At 37.3% G+C, this 27,373-nt stretch overlaps 3 non-coding genes across 3 annotated transcripts; 2 read left to right on the plus strand and 1 right to left on the minus strand.

Moving 5' to 3' along the window:
• The first annotated feature begins 19,987 nt into the window (after positions 1-19,987).
• On the plus strand, positions 19,988-20,094 carry LOC150102328 (U6 spliceosomal RNA). The gene has a single exon (XR_016548975.1). It is a non-coding gene; the product is annotated as a U6 spliceosomal RNA (small nuclear RNA).
• A 3,185-nt stretch (positions 20,095-23,279) lies between these two features.
• Positions 23,280-23,472, minus strand: LOC150102329 (U2 spliceosomal RNA). The gene has a single exon (XR_016548983.1). It is a non-coding gene; the product is annotated as a U2 spliceosomal RNA (small nuclear RNA).
• On the plus strand, positions 23,443-23,625 carry LOC150102330 (U2 spliceosomal RNA). The gene has a single exon (XR_016548977.1). It is a non-coding gene; the product is annotated as a U2 spliceosomal RNA (small nuclear RNA).
• Positions 23,626-27,373: the final 3,748 nt, after the last annotated feature.

Raw genomic sequence — 27,373 nt, forward strand, 5'->3', positions numbered from 1 at the left:
CTAAATGTGGTGGCCCACACAGCCAATTACAGAGGATGCATTCAAAACCCAAAAAATAGAAGATCGGAGACCGACAGACACTCTTTCTCCCTCAGTAGATCCACGCCAGAGGCCTCAGCTCCACAGCCTCTCAATGACCAGCAAAAATTGTCAGAATCCCATCTGCCGCAGTCAGAGGCCTTTAAAAGAATAATTCAACAAGGACATATGAGGATATAGTCCGTTTTGAACAGATAACTCATGAACAGGATCAGCCAGTAACACACAAAAAAACTGACAGCTATCATCACCTCTTCTCTAGCAAATATGCTACCAAACGTCAGCAGATCCAACCCTACACATCCTTTACTAAAAGATTCCTAAAGGATACACAAACCATCCTCACAGTGCTCATTCATGAACAAGAATAAACTAAATCCAGACTCTCTGCAGATTATCGCATGCAACGCGAACGCCTCAGAAATAAGGTCTTGGAGCTCCAAGAGTTCACCCAAAGACATCACCAGGATGTAGTTTTGATAAGTGAAACGCATATGAGATCATCGGACAATCCCAAACTCAGGGGATATCATCTGTACAGAATTGACAAGCTAACCCACAGAGGCAGTGGCACTGCCATTTTCATCAAGAATTACATTAGTCATCACTCTGTAAATATCCCACCTACCACTAATATTGAGGTTACAGGTGTAGAGGTCCTCACGAGTTCGGCTGGTAAACTAAAAATCTATGCAGCAGCATACAATCCTCCATTAAAATCATTAGTCATCGGATTTGGACGCCATCTTGGGCATCAGAGAGCCTGTCATCATTTCAAGTGACTTAAACGCCAAGCATCCCACCTGGAACAGTCGAACTACCAACAGGAATTGCCACATACTTGCTAACTTTACAGGATCCAAAAACGCGGTTTTGGCAGGTCCCACTGAACCTACCCATCATAATACGTATGGCACTGCTGATGTCTTGGACATAATCATCCCGCAGAATGTGAGACTCCAGTACAGTTTAATGACACTAAATGATCTTTCATCTGATCATAATCCAATACTGCTACAGTTGGGAAACCAAGAAAAACTGAAAGGTAGACCAAAGTATTCCCGAAATATATTGGTCCTATTTCGCTTATAAAATCCAAAGAAGAAATTGAAATAGCTGTTTCAATTTCTTCAAACCTGACCAAACAAATTAACACAGATTTTACAGCAGTCACTACTTCCACAACTGCTCTCAGGCCCAACCATTTGCCAGAAGATATCATGAACCTGATCAAGGAGAAAAATAAGGCTAGAAAAAGGTTTCATAATACCCGTGCACCACAAGACAAACGAATCCTTAATAGGCTCAATTCTGCAGTGAGAGATGCCCTTAAATCACATAGTAGTCAACTTTGGGAAGAAAGATTGACTTCTATCTCTCCTGACGATCACTCCATTTGGAATCTAATCAGAAAGATCAAAAACAAAAACAAATCCCCCCCCCTCTAAACAGATCTGGGCCGCATCCACACCGATGCAGATAAAGCCAAAGCAATAGCAGAAAACTTAGAAAAGCAATGTAAATCCCTCATATTACATCTATCACATCTACAAGATCCATTGATATGTCAGATGTTCATTAAAATCTTCTGTAACCTGCTCCAATCAAATTGCACCTACATCACCAGCAGAAATATGTGATATAATCAAGAAATTAAAAAACAAAAAGGCTCCTGGACCTGATGGCATCACCAACAAGGTGAGTAATTAAGCTGCTGCCTCATATAGCTATTGTACATCTGACCAACATAATTAATTCCATGCTCCTTTTCAAACATTTCCCTTCCTATTGGAAGGTGGTGGATATAATTCCAATCCATAAGATTGGAAAAGACCAGCACCTGCCTCAAAATTATCGGCCAATCAGCCTCATCTCAAATTTGGGTAAAATCGCAGAAAACGTTATTCTTACCAGACTCCAAGCCTCCATATACAAGATAAGCAATCTTCTTAAAGCTCAATTTGGGTTTCGTCAATTCCATAGTACTACATCACAGATACATAGACTAGTGGAATACATCTACATTGGATACAATGGGCATCAATGCACTTGTTTTCCTTGACATAGTCAGTGCATTTGATAACATTTGGCATTTTGGATTACCACATAAACTGATCTCAACTGGAATACCATTTGGAAATGGTTCACCTTATTAAATCATACCTTTTTGACAGGTGTATTCAAATCAAGATCAAAGGTACAGTATCAGCACAGAAACGTATCTTGGCTGGAGTCCCACAAGGATCCTTACTGGCACCGATTCTGTTTTTCATATACATGTCTGATACCCTGCACAATCCATTGTCATCTATTATGGCCCTCATGATAGATGATACAGCAATATTAGCCAGATCTCTACAGCCACATCTTACACCAAAAAAATGCAAGAAAACCTACTACTGATTGAAAAATGGTTCTCCAAATGGAGACTGCAAGTGAATCTCCAGAAGAGCATAACCATGCTATTCACCAGAAGACCGATACTTCCTGAAGGGGACATCTTCCTGTTTAACACAAAAATCCAGTGGCAAACGGAAGTCAAATACCTTGGTGTACTACTGGACAGAAGGCTAACTTTCAGCTGCCATACCAAGGCTCTCTGTGTAAAGGCATCAAAAGCCATTGCTCAACTCTATCCTCTAATCAACAGGAATAGTAAACTAATCACCAGAATCAAACTACTTATCTACAAACTGATGGTTCGTCCTATACTAACTTACGCTTCTCTGGCTTGGAGCCATACCGCTAATATACTAATATTCTCAAATTACAACGAGTGCAAAATAAATGTCTACGAATGATCATAAACGCTCCATGGTTCATCAGCAATGTGCAACCCCATCAGGACACTGATGTCCCCTATATTCACACTTTCCTGCAAACTATAGCAACAAAGTTCTTTTCAAAAGCATCTGTACACCCCAACAAATTGGTTCAACTAGCAACGGATTACTTCAAACATAAAAGACCAAAAGCCATCTTAAACTCCAATTCTTTTGCTTCACCCTTTATGTCAGAAATGTTTATTTAATCGTTGGAATGTGTTTCTGGTAATCGGGTAGTCAGTCATTATGGATGATTATGTGAAGGTCGGTGAAAATGTAATGAGTGATTATGATTACGGTTTGTTGATTACGAATTAGTTTTTTTTTTTTTTTGCAATTTGTGTGGCTCATAGAATGACTGAGGTAGTGTTGTTATCTAATGTGTAGTTTTAGTAACTCTAGGTAAGTACTTGACTTCAGAAAACTGTAGTTGCAACGATTTAGTAAGCCTAATTTTTACTTCCGTTACATACCGTCTTTAGAATCGCCATTGTTGGCTTATATAACAGATTATTAACTATTGTAGTGCTGTCATCACCATGAGCGAGGAGGAGGATGACGCTTATATTGAATCGCTCAATAAAGGGCGGGAGCTCAGCATTCTCAAAAAGATTGTAAGAAAAATTCGAACGCGAGTAGCCCAGCATCCTTAATTTCTACTCCTTGCCAGGAGAAGTTGAGGAGAGCGAACGATGGAGGAGAAGCTGGATTTGGAGGTGTCCACTCCCCCAGAATATGGAGAGGTTCGTGCGCGCAAGACAACAACAATCACAGAGCAACCCAAGGACAACGGATGGATGAAGATGGTCCCATCACGGATTCCTCTGCCTCTCTCACAGAGAAAGTACCCCCACTTTCTTTCTCACAGAGAAAGAAGATTGATCAATCTTCTGTAGTCCATTCGAGGTGTTTCTGAGGACATATCTACAGATGAAATCGCTGCTGATCTCTGCTATCAAGACCTATCACCCATCAAGGTCAGAAGAATGACCAGAGCTGACAAGAGCCCAATGCCTTTGGTCTTGGTCGAAATCCATCAGGCCTACAAAAACATCTATGACTTGACATCGATCTGCGGACTTAAGATCAGTCCTGAACCTCTTAGGAAAAGGGTTTCAACAAGACAGTGCCACAGATGCCAGAAATTTGGCCATGCTCAGAAACTGTTCCGAGCAGAGTTCAGATGCCTTAAGTGCGGGGTGAACCATCACTCCAACACCTGCACCAAGCCGAAAACAACCAGTCCGCCCGTGCGCCTGTGTGTGTGTGTGCCCGCGCGCGCGAATTTCTCAATCAACGGCTGCAGTGGAGATCAAGCCAATTAAACATAGACTTGATTTCATAGCTTTCCAACACAGCAAATAAACCAATAAATAATAACTGGTGTCATCCTCAGATAAGCTCACAAATAAGCTTCGAGGATAAAAGCTGAGATAATACATCTCATCTCATTTAAGATAAGAAAAATAATAAAATAAATAAAATAAAAAAATCAATGTATCATATGTAATGAAATGCATGTAATGTATGTAACGTTGTATCATATGTAATGATAAGTATGTAATGTATGTAACGTTGTATCATATGTAATGATAAGTATGTAATGTATGTAACGTTGTATCATATGTAATGTATGTAACGTTGTATCATATGTAATGATAAGTATGTAATGTATGTATCATATGTTATAAATTATTATAATTATTATTGCGAAAAAAAAATTATTATTATTATTATCAGAATACATGCATATATCAAATGTAAAGAAATGTATGTAATGTTGTATCATAAGTAAACAAATGCATGTAATGTTGTATCTTAGGTAATGAAAACTATGTAATGTATTTATCATATGTAATAAATTATTATTATTATTATTATTATTATTATTATTATTATTATTATTATTATTATTATTATTATTATTATTATTATTATTATTAAAGTGGTTGGTTTAATAAAACATCAAATAATCGTTATACATATAAAGAACAAAACCATAAATGATAATACGACAATATTTTGAAAAGAATAATTTTCATATATTACCATAAGATTAGAATAAATCAGCAGATGGCGCAATTAATGTTTATTAAAATATGTTTATTTCACTGCTAATAGAAACGTTGCGAAATTGGAATGATTTAGTATAGTTACCGTTGCAACTAAGTTGTTGCCTTTGAAGATATTATTTTTGCATGTGCATATATTTTTGAAATAGTATTGCTCAATTATACACTGTCACCCACAATTATTGAATATCGGCCAAAATGAAGGTAACGTTTATTTTTAAATTCAAACCATGACAAATACGAGTGACTCAGATATGATTACAATAACTGCTCTTCCCGACGAAATACTTACCAAAATTATGTCATATTTGTCAGTGCAAGAACTTTTGAAAGTGAAGGAAGTAACTGCATTTCGTGATATACTTACTAATAAGCAACTCGCAAAGACAACAACATTTTCCAGTACGGCAAAAATATCGAAACCAACATTTAAAATGTATTTTACTTCGTATAATATTGCTTCTGATATATCTATATTAAATATAAATAATTGTAAGTCTATAGGACGCTTGCTTTTGAAAGAATGTATTCTAATGTGCAAAAACCTGCAGACATTGAATATATTAAATTGTGGTTTGGGACTATTGGCACTTGCCGACATCATATCAGGATTGACATCTCTTACTAAGATTTCTTGGACTGTTCGATGGTTTGAGACATATGGAGGTTTTACGTCAGATGTTATGCGCGAAGTGATTAATACCTTCGAAAAGTTACCGGTAGATGGGTTTATAAACATACGTCAGCTATATTTTGAATTAAGTAGCGAGGATTATAATTTTATAATTGTTATTCTGTTTCTTTCAAAATGCAACCAGTTACAGAGTCTTCAGCTACATTTACTGAAATCTCTGTCCTCGGGTTATTCTTTTAGATATGCAGTAGCAAATTCGTTACCAGACAGTTTACTGCTAATGAATAGTTTGGTACTGACGTGGGAATTAGTACCAAGAGTGAGTCGAATCGATGAAATGTGTAATTATTGGTTGCAGAAAATTGGAAATATCATATTGAAAACAAGAGATAATAGATTGAAATGGAAGAAATTTTGTTGGAAATTAGATGAATTTCCTTTTTCATGGCCTGAAATTGATATTTTTTTAAAAGCTTTTTCCAATGTCACGCATCTGTCTTTTTACAATAATTCTCTTGCATATATAAGAGGTCGAATTTTTCCGGAAATAGCATCATCGAAGATTGAATATATGGAACTTGCTGGATTTGAAGTTGTTGATGAGGATATAGAAGACATAAATAGAACAGGAGAGAAAAAATTGTGCAGGCTTCGCATTTGTGATTGCATCTGGAAACCAAATTTGATTTCTAGTACTTCTAGTTTATTTGAAACATGCAGTAATATTACAGAGTTAAACTTACTTGGATCTCATTTTATAGCAGGAAGTAATGTTTATATTGCAATTGGTTCTTTAATATGGTTGAAAAAACTTGCCGTTTCTACTTGTGCAATAAAAAAAAATCTAGAATCGGAAAAAGGAGCAGCCACATCTGTCAAAAGACAACGAATTCAAATTGTTCCAACTGAAAAATCCAGTGATTCGCCTTTATATTTTATTGCGCAAAACTGTATTCACGTTGAAGAATGTGATATTCGAGGTTGTCAAAAGGATGGTTGTCTCGAAACGGTAACATGCACAGATGAAGATTTGACCCATCTTTCAAAGATGAAGACGTTAAAATCCTTAACGCTGGTAAATCTTCCACATGTTAAATTTGGGTCCTTTTTGTATCCTCTGTCTACGAAATGCAAAGAAATGAAAAGCTTGCGACTAAGGAATGTTGGAACGAGAGTCAATCTTAATTTCATGGAATCCTTATTAGATGCATTAAGACATTTTAATACCTTGTTCGATTTTGTATTACAAAATGAAGTAGTAGATATGAATGAAAGTAAATTTTGGAAAGCACTCGCTGGGGCGAGTAGTCTACGTAGAATTTGCTTAGCAACCCGTGGAATATGGTTAGACCTTGATCGTTCTTGGGAAGTATCGGAAATGATTTTTTCTGAAGTTGCAAAGACGACCAATTTAAAGGTTCTTCATATTCATGGCCCTTCTTTTGTAAAAGTTTATACCAAATTCATATGTTTTAAAGAGAAATTCATGAGTGATGTTTATATGGAAAATAGCGACTACTATTGGAAATATGATAGTGACGAGAAAGATGATATCTTATCAACACCACTTGAGGTAGTCTATGGAGAGGATCCTATTCCTGTCGGTTGTTATGAAAATGAATATAGTAGCGACATTAATGTTCCACGTACAGAATATAGGTCTATACCTAGACAGAACATGAGTGAACTTTGTTTAATGGCATGCACAATTGCCTTGTCTAAATGAGAATTTATTGAAATTATTTGTGTAATCATCGAATATGTTGTACAATAAAAGCCTGAATGAAATTAAAGGGTTTGTTTTAATTCTGATATTTTATCGTTCTGAGAGAAGAAATATGGGAAATGTAATCACCGTAAATACTGTAGCGTGCGAACATCTAACACAGAGTTAATGTTGAGTCTATCCACCTTAACAAAATAAAATAAAATATTTCCTCTTATAATTACAACGCTGTAGGATAAAATGTAAAGGAGTGAATAAGTAGTCAGCTTTTAAATACAAAACTGAAGTAATCTTTCTAAGGTATTTCGTGTTGGTTGTTACGGCTAAAGACATCTAAATTAACTATTATTAGTTATAATGGCTTTTACTACAGTAATTCTAAATCTATAAAAAAATATAAGCATTTTTGATATTTTTCTTTTATAACCTTAAAATGTCGAATACTTTTATTACCCAAATGAATACACCAAAAAACTTAGTTTGTGTTTGAAATATAATAATTGCATCCAAGTTGATGAAAAAAAAAAAAAAGAGGACTTTTGACGAGATCAGACGTGGTATTTTAGTCGAGCCTGATTAGATTTTATACAAAGTTTTTCGCGAATCCCACATTGCACTGGCGCTGACACAGTTTGATTCCTACTGTCTCCCCCACCCCCTCTGCATGGAAAATGCACGAGGTCTGATGGCCGTGTAGGCCCCACCCGAAATGAGGACAATTGGCCGATTTATGGTTATTTAGGGAGATAAGCTATCATCCTGTGGCCAAGTGAATTCTCGACACTCCTTCCCCATTAATTAGGGTATTTTAAACTTAAGTATTGATTTGCTGGTAGACACGTGTGTGTGTGTGTGTGTGTGTGTGTGTGTGTGTGTGTGTGTGTGTGTGTGTGTGTGTGTGTGTGTGTGTGTGTGTGTGTGTGTGTGTGTGTGTGTGTGTGTGTGTGTGTGTGTGTGTGTGTGTGTGTGTGTGTCCAGAAATCATACTGGACTTTGGACTTTTGCTGGAATTGCCATCCTCTCCGAAGAGATTCCTATAAGTTACTCAATCAATTCTGACAGCCCTCAGTAATGAATAAAAGAAAATTCAAACCCAACTCCTTCATGATCATAGCTTTTAATGCAAATGGTCTGACCAACAAAATCTTAGAACAACAAGCGTTTACTCACAGATATAATCCAGACATAATTTTAATCAACAAAACGCACCTCAGACCATCAAATAAACCTGAACTGAGAGGCTATGCAATGTACAAAACAGAAAGAACCATTGCCAGTGGAGGAGGCACAGCCGTATTCATTAAAAATTATCTAAGCTACAACGCCTTAACCAATCCACAAACCACGAACCTAGAGATAACAAGTATTGAAGTTCATACTAACAATGCTGGTAGAATCAGGATTATTACGTTCCAGCGGGCGGAATTCTATATGTACTTGGTATGGAGAACTTAAACGATTTAATACAACACGTGAACAGAAATCATGCGTTTGACCTATTCAATAAGCTATTGAAGAAGCTCGAGAACGAATGGCCGTCTTTCTTAAACATGTATGCACAAACAAACGATCCTGAAGGTGAAGAGGAGGCTACAGAAGGTGAAAGCACAGCTGTCTCCCCCACCGGAACCTCGGCAGATGGACTCCCAAGAGGAATACATCAGCAAAACACATAGGACCAAAGATGACCACATGGAAGAGGAGGACTCATCTGCAAAAGATGTCCCAAGCAACAAAGAAAAGATCCTCCCAGTAATTCTACAAGAAAACAAAATGTGGACCTCAGTCTCACCGATCCTCAGGGAACAAAATATCGTCTACTCATGGGTTAAAAAATACAGATGAGGGGTAAAACATCCAACCTACCGCTGTTGCTGATTACAGACAGATGACCAAAATGATGGACAATTCTAAACTACAATATCACACCTTCGCTCTAAGTAGCGAAAGAAACCTGAAGGTGGTGCTCCAAGGGGTTGCTGAGGGCATCATATCTGATGAGATCACTGCAGACCTCATCAGCCAGACAAAAAAACAATGCCACTATGCTGGTCCAAATTACCATAACCCAAAAACAGATTTACGAGCTAAGTGCGGTCTGCAGTAATAGGATCACACAGAACCATTCAAAAAAAGAGCTTCAGCAGGGCAGTGCCATAGATTTCAAAAATTTGGCCATGCCCAAAAGCTATGCAAAGCAGAACATAGGTGCCTGTAATGCGGTGCAAACCATCACCTGCACCAAGCCAAGAACCACATCGGCTAGGTGTACCGACTGCGGTGAGCCTCAGCCTGCCAATTATAAAGGTTGCAGTCTCCATCCGAAAAATCGTGGGCAATAAGAACTACCAGCCCCCCCCCCACACACACACAATGTCATTCGAAGCAACTAGGGTGATCATCCCCCAACACAAAGAAATCTAAACCCAATAACTCAGGAAAGAACCTAATCCCCAACCAAAAACTACACGGAAGCAGTGCGCTCGAAGAATACAGCACCTAATGGCCAAACAAGCCCCAACCCAGCAGCAATCTTGACTTCCTCGCTAGCCACCATGCTCCATGAATTCAGTAAACCCAGCCCATCTTCCACAAAGAGATTCCTGCAAGGAACCCACTCCATTCTGACAGCCTGCAACCATGAATAAAAACTAAATCCAACCTAACTCCCTCCTGGTCGCCTGGAATGCCAACGGTCTTACCAACAAGATGCTAGAAGTACAAGAGTTTGCACACAGACGCAATCCCGACATAATATTAATCAATGAAAGGCACCTCCGACCTGCAAATAACCCAAAACTAAGAGGATACTCTATGTACAGAACGGTCAGACTCGGTACCACATGCGGAGACATCGCCATCTACATCAAAATCTATCTAAAGCACAATGCCATAACCATCCTACAAACCACCAAACTGGAGGTAACCGGCATAGAGATGCACACCAACAATGCTGGCAGACTCAAGATATAACCAGCCTATAACTCATCAAGCAACCTTCCCCCCCTACTGATGTCAGACTTAGACGTCATCCTCGGCTCCACAGACTCCACCACCATCATAACACGAAACTTGAACGACAAGCAGCACCACAATCAACAAAAAACGGTCACACACTAAACAACTATACAATACGCAACTCAGTTGTAGTAGCAGGACCAACAGAACTCACCCATCACAGCCTTCATGGTAGATCAGATGTACTAGAAATTGTTATCTTCAGAAATATCAGATATCAGTATCAACTAGAGACGATCAACGAGCTATCGTCAGACCGTAACCGCATTCTACTTAAACTAGGCACACAAGATCAATTCTGTGCGTCCCCCGCACTCTTTCATAGCATGGGACAAGCTATTCAAAATTCTCCCAGAACACATCGGCCCAGCACCCATCATCCACAAAAAAGAAGAGATAGATGAAGCTGTGAATGACTTAACAAATCAAATCAACGCTAGCAGCAGTCATCAAAACTACAAACACCCACATGACCAGCCGGCTCCTAGAGGATATCATAGACCTAATCAGAACAAAAAACAAAGCCAGAAACAGATACCACAACACAAGAGTTCCAGAAGACAAAAAAAATCCTAAACAATATGAACAACCAAGTCAAAGAAGCACTTCAAAACCACGGAAATCAGTAATGGGAAAACAAGCTAACAGCACTCAACCCACAGGATCATACAATTTGGAATTCCTGTGAACCCTTCGTACCAAAAGTACGTCGCTCTTCCCCCATGCAGGCCAAGCATGGTATGGCACACACGGATATGGAAAAAGCCGAAGCTCTCGCGGATAATCTGGAAAAACAATGCCGCCCACCATAGGCTAACATAAACATTAACCTCATCTACAAAGTTCATCGACAGGTTAAATGCACCTTAAGGCAGTCCAAGGACAACTCAGAACGCATCACTCCCACTACTCCAGCAAGAAATAATCACCATCATGAAACATCTCAACAACAAATAAGCACCAGGTGCAGATGGCATCACCAACAAAATTATAAAGCTGCTTCCACGAAAGGGTGCATGCACCTAGTCAACATAACAAATGCAATATTAAGAGTGTAGCACTTTCCCACAGCATGGAAAACCGCCGACATCATACCCATAAAGAAGCCAGACAACCCCAGCTACTTCAAAGTTACCCATCCATCAGTCTACTATCCAACCTAGGAAAAGTCACAGAAAAAGTCATCCTTTCAAGATTATAAGAAACAACAGACAAACTAGGAATCATACCAAATGAACAATTCGGCTTCCGACGAGAGTACAGCACAGTACAGCAAATCCACCGACTAGTAGAATACATCACAACATGATATAGTTGGGATCTGCACACTGGCGTGGAATTCCTCGACATCTCATCAAGAAGCAAAATATTAGCAGGAGTTCCACAGGGCTCCCTGCTGTCCCCCATACTATTAGCAATCTACATCTCAGACATCCCACAAAACCCGAGGGCAACCATCACAGCTCTATATGCAGAAGACTCGGCAATACTAGCAAGATCAAAATTCCCCCCCCCCCCCCACACACACACCTGGCAATCCGACGACTCTAGGACAGTATCACTACACTGGAGAAATGGTTCTCTGACTGGAGGATCCAAGTAAATCCCCAAAAAAGCACACCCATACTATTCTAAAGAAGGAAAATCTCCATAAAGCCCTTCGGAGAAAAGATTCCATCTAAAAAAAAAAAAACAAATATCTCGGAGTACAGCTCAACAATAAGTTCCGATTTAACAGCATCATGAAACTAATAGTTGCAAAGACATCCAAAGCCATAGCTCAACTCTACTCCATGTTTAGCCTAGTGGCTATGCGCTTTGCAACCATATGCGCGGGGAAGGAGTGTCCTAGGTTCGATTCCCGTCCACGACGTGAGGAGCTTAAGGATCTTCCTCAGCCATAGCCAAGTTAGCCGGTCTTGGGCGTGGACAGCAGGGTTTTCCTCCAGTTTATATGGGATTTTTCACCCTGCAAGCAGGAAAACCGGCCCCGTGAACGCACATGGATGCAGTCAGGAATACTTAAGACAAACCCTCCAGCCACAGGTCTGTATTGTCAGCTATTCCCGTTCCGAGGCAGGATAAAAATAGGGGGGACTGAGGTGGTGCCGTACCTCCCCGTAAAAGGGGCTCACGGTCGTTGAGTCACCATACGAAATGAATGAATGAATCCCATAAAATACCACTGCAGCAAATTAGATACATAAAACAAGCTACTACTACATATGGATAAGCTCTGTAATAATCACATACGCCTCTTTAGTATGGAGCCATACCTCGAAATGAAACATTCTAAATTTGCAGCGAATAAAGAATAACCGTCTGAGGATGATACTGGACACCCAATGGTTTATTAGGAACACCCAGATCCACCAAGAGACCAGAATCCTCATATATCTTTCTGCTCCTTCATGACCTAGCTGAAAGTTCTTCTCAAAGGCAAGCACGCACCCAAACTCACTAATCAGACCAGGCTGCGAACTACAATGAATCCAAACACTGCAAACACAAAAGACTCAAGCAAGACAATCCTGCTCCCAGCTGAAGACAGCTAACTCAGCAGCCCCCAAAAGGGCGAGCGTAATGTTCACAACCTCCCCAACCCCATCCCCCAAGTTTCCTTACACAAATAAAGGGGAATATGAAAAGCTTATTTGCTTCACCCATCTAGCCAATACTGCTGTTGTTGTTGTTGCTACCCGTATTTTATCCCTTTCTCTGTGAATTTAAGATTACATTACTAGCTCCAGATGGGCGATCTTCAATGGGAAAGCCTATTTTCGAACAGGCCTTCTTCCCGCTGAGAAAGGTCTATGAAATTTCGAGAGGAAATATCCTAGCCGAATACAAGTTGAATATGAAATATCAGTAACCATCGCAGTCATGAATAATAGACAGGAGTTTCAGAATATCCTCAAACCGACTCAGAGTTGACGCAGGAAACAAATGAGGAAGATGACAGGTTCGGCGAAGTTAGCAGGGAAAAAAAAACGACGAAAGAACTAACATGCATCGAAACTGAAATCCTCAATAGACGTAGAAACCAACCACTATAAAGAAAGCGATCATCTCTTAGCTGGCAACATGAGATGATCGCTTTCTTCGATCGCTGCAGCCCTCGAAAGGCATGAGATCAATTTTACAAAAATCACGAACAGGGAGAGGGGAAGCGAATTCAGCCTCAGACCGTAGCAGATTACTGCGTATTATTCTTGGACGACACAAATGTCCATTACCACACGTTTGCCCTCAAAAGTGAAAAAAAACAAAAAAACTTGAAGGTGGTTCTGGGTGACATAATCACGGAGGAAGTCACCACAGATCGCCACACAGCAGAACAACAAATCGAAACTGTCGTTTCGATTTGTTGTTCTGTTTGACGACTGCGCTGCCGCCAGGAACACCCTGATCGTAGGACCTTCAGAGCCAAAGGAAACAGCAAGAAGTGCTGAGGTCTTTGAAATATCATACTTCAGACATCGCTTAAATATGAATAAGCGCGGTGGACGATCCTACCTCTGACAACAACCTAGATTTACTTCAACTGAGTTCAGAACATGAAAATATTCCATATCAGTTAGCAACTGTCAACTGCACATAACTAACTTCTACGCAAATGCATTTGTCCAGTTCTAATTATCAACTTAAAGGGATGGCAATCCGATCTCGACGTTGGAAAAGCAGATAACTGCCTTGCCAGTTGTCACCGTTAAAAACTGCAAAACACAGTTTTTGAGTTGAATTCACGAGAAGATGGCTATCCTGTAGGGCTAAGTGATTTTGTTTGGCGCCTTCTGTTTCATGGTAACCAATAGACAAATACTTAAAAGTACAACTAGATAAAGCGCTTCGCTGAAAAGCAAAAAAAAAAAAAAAAAGCAATAGGATACCATAATCGTTTACCAATAGCCGATTAATTACGGAACTTAACTACTCCTATACAACATACCCGGTGCTTGACGTATCTTTCACCCCCCCATGAAGTCATACGATGAATTCAAACATTATCAAACTGCAGACCGTCCAAGACAAATGGTTACGAACATTGTTAAAATGTACAGCTTCATCGAGAAGCCACATCCTGAGAGCAAAAATTTCTCACGCGAAAGAGCTGCAGAATTCTTCGCAAATGCCTCCATCCACTCCAAACTATTAATCCGTTAAACGATAGGATACAACGAAATATAACCTTATATGATACAAATGCCCCAAAACCGTACTGAGCAGGTAAGTGTCAAACTCACTATATTAGAAGCCCACAGTAGGCGAGAGCCAAAAACTCAATGTCCAAAGTCCCTGGTCTACGAGTAGCGGTAGACTACAATGAACAAATATCGGGATGTTCTACAATATTAAAATTAAAATAAACTAATAATCAACAGCTTGAACAGTTTTCTTGCTAATATTAATAGTTGAAGCATTTCATGAAATGTGCCGGCCATCTCTTACATCATAGTTAACAGTTTCCAGAAAAAGTAAATAAAAGTAAGAATAAAATTTACGCCAGTCATAATAATAAATGCATACAGTAAGAATTAGACATATTAATTTTCCTATACTAAACTAATGTTCCAAGGTTCTCCTGTTGTTAATATCATTCTCAAGAATGTTAGTTCAGTAACTAGTAACATTTCTGGCTTAATGGGTGAAGCAAAAGCTTTTCGTATTCCCGGCTATCTTAATAGAGACTGTGAGTAGAAAGAGTTTATGAGCTATATTGCTCGCCCTGAGTGGGCTAGGAGATTAATCCTCAGTGAGGGGGTTGAGGATTACTTTAGGTCTTTTGTGCTTAGAATAGTCCATTGCATCATAGTCAGCGGCCAGTTGGATCAGTCTGTTAGGATGCACAGTTGCTTTTGAAAAGAATTTGGTTGCTATAGTTTGCATGAAGGTGTAGATATAGGGACCTCCGTGTCGCGGTGCAGTTGGACAGTTCGGATGAACTATGGAGCGCCCAGGATCATTCTAAGACACTTGTTCTGAATGCGTTGTAATTTAATGATATTTTGAGTTTAAAGTATGGCTCCAGGCCGGTGAGGCATAGGTGAGTATTGGACGAACCATCAGTTTGTATATGAGAAGTTTGATTCTGGTGCTCAGTTTACTGTTTCTGTTTATTAGCGGATAGAGCTGGGCTATGGTTTTTGATGTGTTTGCACAGAGAGTCTTGATATGGGAGTTGAAAGTCAGTTTACTGTCCATTACTACACCGAGATACTTGATCTCTGTTTTCCACTGAATTTTTGTGTTAAGGAGGAGAATATCTTCTTTGGGAAGCACTGATCTTCTAGAGAATAAGACGGCTACGCTCTTCTGAGGATTCACCTGGAGTCGCCATTTGGCAAAATATTGTTCTATTTGCAGTAGGTTTTCTTGCAGTTTCTTGATGGCTAAGTGAGGCTTTAATGATCTGGCCAATATCGCTGTGTCATCAGCGTAAAGAGCTTTAATTGAAGATAATAGGTTGTGTGGTATATCATGCAGGTATAAGGAGAATAGAATTGGTGCTAGTAAGGACCCTTGTGGAACTCCAGCCAAGATGTGTTTCTGTGAGGACACTACTCCACTTAATCTCACTTGCATGCGTCTATCGCAGAGGTACGTCTTGATGAGTTGAATGATTCCGATTGGAACACCGGATGATATAAGCTTGTATAGCAAGCCATAATGCCAAACCTTGTCAAATGCACTGGCTAAGTCTAGGAAAACAGCCCCAGTGCATTGACGCCAGTTAAAACCTGTAATGATATGTTCCACCAATTTGTGTATTTGTTGTGTGGTACTATGCAACTGTCTGAAGCCAAACTGCTCCTCAGGTAGGATGTTTAACCGGAGTACAGAATCTTGAAGCCTAGTAAGAATTACCTTCTCAGCAATTTTTCCGAGATTAGAGATGACTGATTGGTCTGTAATTCTGTGGCAAAGTGGGATCCTTTCCAGGTTTATGAATTGGAACAATGTACGCCAATTTTCAGTAGGAAGGGAAATACTTGTAGTGAAGTATGGAGTTGATTATGTTTGCCAAATGAACAATAGCTTTGCGAGGTAGAAGTTTTATAACTTTGTTGGAGATACCGTCGGGTCCAGGAGCCTTTTTATTTTTGAATTTCTGAATAATAGCATATATTTCAGCAGGTGAGGTGGGTGTAATTTGAGTAGAATGTGTGGGAGCAGACTTGAGCGAATATCTGACATTACGGTGTATCTTGTAGATATGACTAATGTCAAGGTGATCGTATGCGGGTTTGCATTGATTTTCAAGGTGATTAGCTATTGCCTCAGCTTTATCAGCATCAGTGTGGATGAGACCTGAATCTGTTTGCAAAGGGGGAAGAGGTTTATTTTTGTTCTTGATCTTTCGGATAAGATTCCATACAGAGTGGCTGTCAGTGGAGATGGAGGTCAGTTTTTCTTCCCAGAGTTGAGTTCTATGAGCTGCGAGTGCATCTCTCACTGGAGTTTAACCTATTTAAGAGCCGTTTATCTTGTGGCGCCCTAGTGTTATGGTATCTTTTTCTAGCCCTATTTTTTTCCCTAATCAGATTCATAGTATCTTCAGGCAGGTGGTTGGATTTGTGGGTGGTTGCAGGGGTAGTAACTGCTGCACAGGCTGCTGTAATCTGTTCTGTTAGATTTTTGACAGCTATATAATTTCCTCTTTTGATTTAATGATGGGAACAGGACCAATATATTTTGGAAGCACCTTGGAGAGCCTTTCCCAAGGAATAAATGGGTGAGGGGGTGGGGATAATTTTTCAAGATTTCCTAATTTTAACCGTATTGGATTATGATCTGATGATAAATCATTGATTGTCATTAAATTGTATTGGAGTCTGATGTGCTGCAGTATGGCTATGTCCAATACATCAGCCCTGCCATAGGTGTTGTGATGGGTGGGATCAGCAGGGCCTATTACGTGAAGGTTGTTGAAATCAGCATAGTTCTGTAGTATCTGTCCATTTTTGTTAGTGGAGTGGCTATTCCAGGTAGAATGCTTGGCATTTAAATCACCTGCCACAATGGTAGTCTCTCCAGTATCAAATATAGCGTTCAAATCAGAAGGTAGTAATGATTTTTGAGGTGGATGGTATGCTGCAAAAATTTTTAATTTGCCTACTGAGCTCGTGAGAATCTCGATGCTAGTGACCTCGAGATTGGAGGTAGAAGGAATGTTTATGGAGTGATGAGAGATAAAATTCTTGATGAAAATTGCCGTGCCTCCACCTCTGTGGGTTGATCTATCAGTTCTATACGACTGATATCCATAAATTTTGGGATTGTCCGCTGGTCTTAGATGCGTTTCATTTATTAATAGAACATCTGGCCGATGTCTGTGGGCAAAATTTTGGAGTTCTAGGATCTTATTCCTTAAGCCGTTTGCATTTCAGGCTATTATCTCTAGGGCTTCTGGTTTTAATTTTTTACCGTTCATTAGTGAGCGCTGAAATGATGACTTGAGTGTCTTTTAGAAATCTGTTAGTAGAACTTTGTGAAGGATTAGATCTGCTGAAATCTAATAGCATATTTGCCAGGGACGCGGTAATGATAGCTGTCAAATTTGGACGTGATGGTGACTGTTCTAGAGATGTCTGTTTAGGGCGGGTTACATCCGCATATGTCCTGGACTGCCAATTTAGAGTCGTTTTTGGAGGGCCTCAGTTTTCAGCAGATGGCTTCTGAGTCTTTATTCTGAACTTTAGGAGGCTGTGAAGTAGCCGCAGATGTAGGTGAACTGATGGAAGGAGAGAATGTTCCCTCTTCAGATTTCCTGTTATGTGGATTGTACAAGCATCCTCTGTAGTTGGATGTGTGAGGACCGCCACAATTGGCACATTTGGCTGGGGTAGATTTTGGTTTAGAACAGGTGTTCGTTGGGTGACCAACCCCACACTTCAAACATTTAAATTCGGCCCTACACATTTTCTGGGCATGCCCAAACTTTTGACATCTATGGCATTGCCCAGTAGAAGCTCTCTTCCTTAACGGTTCTACCGAGATTTTCAATCCACAGATGGTTGTCAAGTCATATATGTGTTTATAGGTTTGACTGATCTCGATCAGCACTAATGGCATTGGAGTCTTGTCCCTCCTGGTCATCCTGCTGACCTTGATTGGTGGTAAATCACTTGAGTGCAGGTCTGTGATGATTTCGTCGGTGGAGACATCCTCAGGTACGCCTCTAATCACAACCTTGAGATTTTTTTCCGAACCGAGTGAAAAAGTATGGTACTGAATTCCTCTGGAATTTAGTTCTGTTGTTAACCTACGATAGTCTGTGACAGTTTTAGGGTGAATTTTTACACCATCTGTGATATTCTTTGCATTGTTATATGAGATCTTTAGGTTGTTCATTATGTTCTTTAGAGTCATCCATTTGTTCTTCTCACGCAGGATAATCGGGGGATCTTTTCCCTTGCGGAGGTAGGTGAGTCTGGGGCAGAGCCATCTTCTTCCATGACATCTATAATTGGTGATTCGGAGGTCGCAGTTTTGCGCTTTTTGCTTGCGCGAACCTCCTGAAAATCAGTGTGGTCAGTACGGGAATGATCTTCAGCCGTTGTTGTTTTTTCAGTAGCGTTGTCTTGGAGTAGTTCAAGAAGTTGAACGTCGTCTGTATCAACTTCTTGGATTTCATGAACTACTACCTTACCTGGCCATTTTGTGTGTAGCAGATTTCCAATATGCTTAAAAATAGCCAGGAGCTGTTTGAAGGTGAGTTCCTCGTACGGTAGGTTGGACCCACGTTTTGTTCTGGAGAACAGGACATGCTTTCCATTTCTAGCGTATTGTGATAATAGATAGTTTCTAAAATAATAACTGATGCAATGAAACAATGGCGATGCTGATGGCAGTAAGCCTAGCGTATCGCCGTTGTTTCGAAAAAGGTTAACTTACCTACTGAATTAGTTTTTATGAGCCAATTCAAGAACCAAACCGGTTGACTATACCAGTAGGACTATTCACTGCCAGTAAAAATATTTGTTGAGTTCATTAAATCATTTTATATCAAATATCAGAATCGCGAATCATATGTATGAGCACTAGGCAAAACGCCATTTTTTCCATGTTAGTTCAGTCAACTTGTACGCAGTAAAAGAAAAGAAAGAAAAATATTAAACCAATTAATGTGATACAAACCATTTGTTTTAAAAAAAATCTGAACTGTATTCCAACAATCAGAAAATTCATTTTCGTCAACTTTGAGAAGTTTTCTGCAATTGCATTATTTTAAGATTATCCAACAGGCTTGTGTTTTCGACTTATTTCGTGTATTTTTTATTTTATTTTTTCAAATTAACAATATCGTGTTTTAATGTACTGTAACTGGTTCTCTGTAGAATCCAAAATTGATAGTAACGGTTGCAGTAAAAGCTTATTTTTCATATCGTTAGATGGCGCCACATGCACTTTCTTCATTATCTATATGCTTTAAACAATTGGAAGAGGAAGCCAAGATAACAAACATCAAATAACGAGCTATTTCTTACTTTTGTAGATAAAACGAAAATATTTATAAAATCTCATTGTAAAGGTTATACAATAATTTATTTTGAATATATATTTGGAATAGTTTAAAATTCATTTTTAATAATTAAAATAATTGTAGAGACACCATTTTCATTATTGTTGAAACCATCCTTACTATATAAATGACATTAAAGGAAAGTAGGTTGTACTTGCTTCGGCAGTACATATACTAAAATTGGAACGATACAGAGAAGATTAGCATGGCCCCTGCGCAAGGATGACACGCAAAATCGTGAAGCGTTCCACATTTTTTGTCAATTTTTTTTTGAAAATCTAATCGATTTCGTCACATAAATCAGTGCTTCCCAAACTTCTGGATGTCAATGCCCCCCTTTTCAAAATTAAAATATTTCGCGCCCCCCCCTCGAAAAAAATCGTAATAGAGAGATATATTATTATAATATTTATTATATTTATATTCAATACAAAACATACACAACGAATATTGCAAAAATCAAATGAATATATTACATTTTTTGCCTCTTACCGTTTGGTTCTGAAGACGATGGGGCTGTTCTGGTAAAATATAAAATACTGTCATTTTTTTGAGTCTGTTTCTGCTTCTTCTGATTGTTCGCGGGATTTTTTTTTTATTTTTTATCAGCCACTTATCCATCTCAGGGTTAAATTTTTTAATGTAAAACACATCAAATAATATCACCACTTACCGATACTGGCACACCACAGACTGATAACATGAAATTAGTGAATATTACCTGAATAAGGGAATCCCCGGACCAGGAACATTTTTCTCTTTTGTGACTTTTCTCCCTTTACGGTAATTAAGCCTAACGCGAAACAGATTATTAAAACGTGCATATGATTGGTGCGGTATTAACAAAAGATCGCGCAACCGAAAGATAAAAGCATAGCTGACAATTGAGTTGAAATGCTGACTCTCTTCAACCGAATTCCATATGTGAAACTGCCATAATATTCATTATATATACAGGGTGTTCGGGATAAATTTGACATATTTATAATTAATTATATTTTTCCGTAAGTTACATGTATTAACACACACTTCTCTTCATTTAAAAGTTTGGACCCTTCTTCATTCATATACAAGATGTCAGAAAGGATGGATAGCTGGAACCCACCTGAATCATGGAAGAGAATAACTTGTATCATGATGATTCGTGCCCGCCATCAAAATAAGGATATTACGACTGCTGCCCAATGCTCCCTGAATACAGTAAAAACAATCAGGCATGAACTAGAGACTTGCAATGGTGACTACGAGGATGTAGCAAGAAGAAAGATCCCTAGCAGACGATCTGATTGCGTTCGTACAGCAGAATTCCTCGCAAATCTGCAGGAACAGGTGTTGAAGAACCCTGGCATTGGAATTCGGGCTTTGTTCGTGGAGTTGCTAACTGTAGTCAAGCCCTGTATAACAAGGGTAGCCAATGGTAGGCCGTATGTATGGCAGCAGGATTCGGCCCCTTGCCACACCTCTGGGAAAAGTCAAAAATGGTTGTCTGAAAATTTCTACGACTTCACCAGTCCAAATGTTTGGCCTCCAAACTCCCCAGACCTTAACCCCATGGATTATTTTGTATGGGGCGCAGTTGAAAAAGACACCAATCGCACTTCCAGTAATACAAAAGCCCAGTTAATGGATAAAATTAAAACAGTTTTTGCGGCCCTTCCCAGGGAGACTGTAGCATCAGCTTGTTCGAGGTTCCGAAGCAGAATTGAAGCTGTGATCAATGCTAATGGTGGTTATTTTGAGTAAATCTTGTTGATAGTATTGTAATTAACTCTGCCTGTAATGTTTTTTTGTCAATTCATTAAATTTAATAGATACAAAGAAGATTTTCTTTTTCCTTACGAAACTGTCAAATTTATCCCGAACACTCTGTATATTACTTACTTTTAACACTTTTACGAATTTTAACACGTTCGGTTGAATTTTATTGCTGCCTTGGGAAATCGAACTCACACACATCTAATTAATAACAATAGTTTTTAGTTAGATACTGTGTTTGCCAACAGCTCCCCACATGAATTTGTTTAAGCTTTTTTTCATGTGTGAAGTATATGCGAAACTTTTATTGGTGACAGAAAACTAGCTCGGATGACAGTGATAATATAAAACGAGTTTTGATATGTATATAAAGTCAATATCAACAGTCCCTGATTACGGGACTGTTGATTTGGTCCGATGAAAGTGACAGGAAGATTTGGAGCTTCCATGGAGAGCATTCGAAGTAAATACAATTAACCACTGATTTGAAATGAAACATATCAATAAGCAATATTTACTAATATTCATTAAGCGCCGAAATACGAAGGAAGCAAAGTTTGTGAACCAACACCAATGCGTGAATTTTCCATCAAAATATAAAAAATAACAAAAAAGAAATAATAAATAATAAAAGTTAAATACGTTTCTTTTAAAATAAAAAAAAATCTACTTAGTCTTAAAACATTTTAAATTTGTTTTCATTATTTCACGGTCCCCCTCAACAAAACCTACGGCTCCCAAGGGGGCCGCGGCCCACAGTTTGGGAAGCGCTGACATAGATGGTCCAAGATGAGTATTATCTATGACGTTTTATTAACATATATGGTGGCCTAAAAGTGAACGATGGTCGCTATAATTTCATTATTACTAATTCCTTTCTTTCTACGGAAATATTTCATAGCTGTATTTTTTTTTTTTTTTTGGTTGGGTTGGGTAGAGGATTATAGATTATTTTTAAATGTTTGTTCATTGCAGATTCTTTATATCAGTTGGTTAAAGGAGAACTCAAGATTCTACGGTAACAATCCTTATCAGATTTATTGCTTGTATTGCACTACCTCAGTAGAAAACAAACTAACTGTATTAAACAAACTGCAATATAGTTTGTTTTCTATGCAAATCTATCAATTATTGCATCCATTTGCTGACAGCTTTCCAGTTTTAATAACTGGAAAAAAGGAAAGCAGTGAACTGCATTATTGATGGCTCGGATTACATAAAAACTATGGAAGACGTTATGTGGATCTCTCTCTCTCTCTCTCTCTCTCTCTCTCTCTCTCTCTCTCTCCCTCCCCCTCCCCCTCCAGGTCCCGCAGATACTGAGGGGATGTGTATATCTAAGCAGTTTTCTTGCAAAAAACCAATACGATGCTATTCCCGATGAGTCCGTTTGGAATTACTGCTGAAGTCACAAAGGCTATGAAACTGGCTACCTCACCTTCTTTGAAAAGCCTTTTTATATAGGTTCATTGAATCCTGGACGAGATTCGGACCTTGAGTTCTTTCCAACCGATGGGTATTGTCGGTACTGACTAAGCAAGGGTGGCTCACGAAGTAGATACATCATGTGTCGTTAGTGGTTAAATGGTTTCAACGGTTCCTGTATGCATCATCGTCAACACTCTTTGGTCTAAGCATCAAATTACTGCATTAAGTTTCTCTAGATTGATTACTTAAATGTGTTTTCAGTCGTATAAAGCCGACATGCGATAACTCGAAGGGCTGAGGTTGTAGTTGTACAATACCAGATAACTCACAGTTTTCTGGTATTGTACTGATTTCTAAAAATCAGTTTAATATCTTGCGGTCCATATCAGACATTACAGCTGATCAGAACAGACACTACACTCTTCTCTTAGCCAAAAAAGCAAAAAATGTAGTATCCTAATTTGTTCTTATTAGTTTAATATCTGATACGAACACTCAAGATATTAAATTGATTTTTTCGAAGGTGGCGAGGGGCGTGTAGCTTTCTCCACCTTTTCTACGAGTTGCCCTTGTATTGCACTACCTCTAGGATCAGCTGTCTCCATCGGGAAGGAATGAAACACATACACAAACACACAAAAGCCGAGATGCAAACATGTCAAAGCTACGAAATCTATGATATATATACTTATTCATGGGTGTGGAACTGTGCGGTGGCACAGGGCCCCTCAAACCGCAAAAAATAGAAAAAAGAAAATCAATTAATTTTTCTTTAATTATTATATAAATTAATATTGTAATTATTATATAAAAAATATTATTATATAGAAAAATATATGTATATAATTTTACAACCAACTATTGTTGTTATAGTAAGCGAAATAAGATCGTAGCGCTAGAGCGGTAGTATTTGAAACTACTCTAAGATATATATAATAATATCGTACAACGTAGTGTTAAATAGGGAAAAGTGCATTTTAAAACAGGTGTTTTTAATAATTTTAAGGATTTTTTTTATTTTATTTTAGTTTATTATTTTATGAACAAGTAAGTATATACACGTACTGTCATGGCAATTTTTTATGAGACATTACTTGCAAAACATCTTAAAAAATATATTTTGTAAATCGGTTTTAAGTTATCCGACATCAAAATTTTTCTTCAATAGCATTTTTCAATCTATATTAGATTTATTTATTTTGCCTCAACTTCACGCTGGGACATATTAAAGAAATTTGTTAAACAATTAACTCCAAAACCGTTATGTGATACAAGATGGGAATGTAGAATAGAATCAGTTAGAGCTGTACGTTTTCAAATTCCAGAATTTTTTAATTCACTAGAAGAATTATTTAAAACTGCATCAGATAATACTATCAAAGTAGAAGTGGTTTCAATATATGAACAAATAGATTCATTTGAGTTTACTAAGCCTTGTAATTTGGTATGAGCTTTTGTCAAAAGTTAATTTAGTAAGTAAAGTATTACAAAATGCAAAAAATTTCCATAGACGTAGCTACTAAGCATATTAAAGAGTTAGCAGACATAGTGTTGTAAGAGCAGAGAATGAAAAAATGATTTTGGGATCAAATAAATCAAAATAGCTGTTTTGAGATTGCTAAAGAACTGTCAAATCTATTAGAAATAGAAATTAAATTTAAAGAAAGTGCGAGTACATCGAAGAAAAGTATTTTTTGATTATGAAACGCCTGATGAACACATATAGGCGATAACAAAGATACTTTTAGGATAAATTTCTTTTTTGTAATTTTAGATACTTCTCTACAATCAATCAAAAAAAGATTTGAATTGTATGAAATTCACCAAAAATCATTTGGATTTCTTTATGATATGAAATTAATAAGAAAAATGACAGAAAATGAATTAAAATTTTATCAAAAATTAAATACAGATATTGATGAATCTGAATTTTACAATGAATTAATTATTTTTAGAAATATTGTTCCAGAAGATGCACCCATTAATATTTTAAAATTCATAATTGCAAATAATTACAAATCGGACATTTATCCAAATATTACTACGACATTTAAAATATTATTGACCAGTCCAGTTACGGTCGCATCAGCAGAAAGGTAATTTTCCAAATTAAAATTAATAAAAACCTATTTGCGATCTTCTATGTCTCAAGAATGTTTGTCGTCCCTGGCAATAATATCTATAGAGCATGAAATTGCAAAAAATTTCAATTTTGATAGCGTTATAAATGTTTTATTGATAAGAGCATTAGGTTAAATGAAATTTAATATATTATGATTTCTTTTAAATCTTATAAGTTGTTATACATATATTTCATTCGTTATAGTAAAAATGGATTTTTTTTCATATTTTTATATTATTATTTATATTATTAAATAAATCAATGTTCTGGCATATTATATGATAATGTGCACTTACATAATAAAATAATATATCATATACATACAAACACATTTATTTTTTAACTAATTTTTCCCTTTATTTAAATTGATGCTAAAGAGCATACTTGTTTATTTATTTCCCGCTTTACCATTTCGCACAGGGCCCCGCAAAATGTAGAAACGGCCCTGCGTAGGTGGAAGTTAATTTTCAGTTAATTTGGCACTGGCTCGTATGAGATATATCGATATATTTATGTACAAAATCATGTTAAAGATATCTTAGCATAATTTATAATTTTTAAATAGATTTCTAATTTATTTTCGACCGTATGATTAGGTTATAAGTGATATCTTATATTAGTACTAGGTATTGCTCGAAGATGGCACCACTTAACAGCCAACCATATAGTTTTTTATTTTATTTTATTATTTTTTTTATGCGTGTGAAAACGAATGTAATTTGTACACTCACTCATTTATTTGTCTTGCGATGTTATGATATTACACCATCCGATAAATTATCGTTATTTCAAAAGACGTAATTAAATTACTTTTCAAGTCAAAGTTGATGTATGACAGCAAAATAAATTTCCTAGTTTGATATTCTTTGAAATCAAATGTAACAATTCGAAATGTGAATAAACCAGATTAGCTTCCCATATAAGAATGAATAAAATAAATAAATAAATAATAATCTCAAAAAAAAAAAAAAAGGTAATTCAAGAACAAGACGATGAGAATTATTTATCAGAAATGATATTATATCCAGATATGTTTTTTTTTTCTATTTACCTAATTTTGTAAATGTTAATTTCAGTTCTTTTTACCAAATAAATGTTTTTTACTGCTTTCCATATTGTCTTGTAGTGAAATTTTGTTGCAAAAACATATTCATCTCTTTTATAAACATGACTGTGATTTGAGAAACAAAATATGACGAGCGAGGTGAAACATCGCTTTTAAAAAATGTTTAAAAAAAAAAAAAAAACTGCACACGTATCACCAGATCGGCATTCCCAAGCGGATATAAAATAGAAAAAAAAAAAAAAAAGATCCCCCCCCCCTACACACACACACACAAAGTAAAATCTAATAGTATTAACTATTAAAGATGATCGTTTAAAAAAAAATCAGCTAAATTTTAAAGAAGAAAAAAAGAAAAAAAAAACAGTCACATACAATTTATGGAGAAAGAACATTATTGTATGCATAGGTTTATTCCCAGATATATCACAACAATTGTGGATTTTCAAAATAAAGGTAATGTAGGCTAGGAAGTGTGACCTAAGCTAAAGTGAAGTAATTTTGATTTAATGTTGTTTTTATCTCTCGATATCAGGAATTTCAAACTCAATTGGACCATGAGCCATTTGCCATAAAAGTGTATCTCAAGTGGGCCGCAAAAAAATTTTCGACTAAAAAAAAACCTGCACTAATTAGAATCGATCGGAAACTGAAAGAATGAGTATAAATATATAGGAAAATTAAAAACGAAAATTTAATTTATTAATAATGAAAATTTAATTTATATGTCATTACAAGGCATATGAAATACTAGTATAATGTTTATGACAACTCAAAATATATATATATATATATATATATTATTATTATTATTATTATTTTACACCTCCAGGTAGTGGGAGTCCAAAGACTTATCGAGGGAGGGCACCTGCTCTATAACTCAGTCTCCACCACTCAATCCACCAACTGACCGAAACTACACCATCGCCATCTACCGCCGACCACCGCCACTAGTATATAATAATAATAAAGAATATTTTTATTATATTAATATTTACAATATATAGCATTTAAACCAAATTAAACCGAAATTTAAATATTTTTTGAACAAATCAAATATTTATACAGTCTAAAAAAGTATAGTCTCATTAATAACCATCGCAAAAATTTACAGACCCTCCTTCAGTTTGAAATTTTTTGTGTTTGTGTTGAAATAACTTACAGTATT

Source organism: Typopeltis vanoorti, chromosome 10 (genome assembly GCF_054136105.1).
Source record: "Typopeltis vanoorti isolate ZY-2024b chromosome 10, IOZ_Tvanoo_1.0, whole genome shotgun sequence".
Classification (NCBI taxonomy): domain Eukaryota; kingdom Metazoa; phylum Arthropoda; class Arachnida; order Uropygi; family Thelyphonidae; genus Typopeltis; species Typopeltis vanoorti.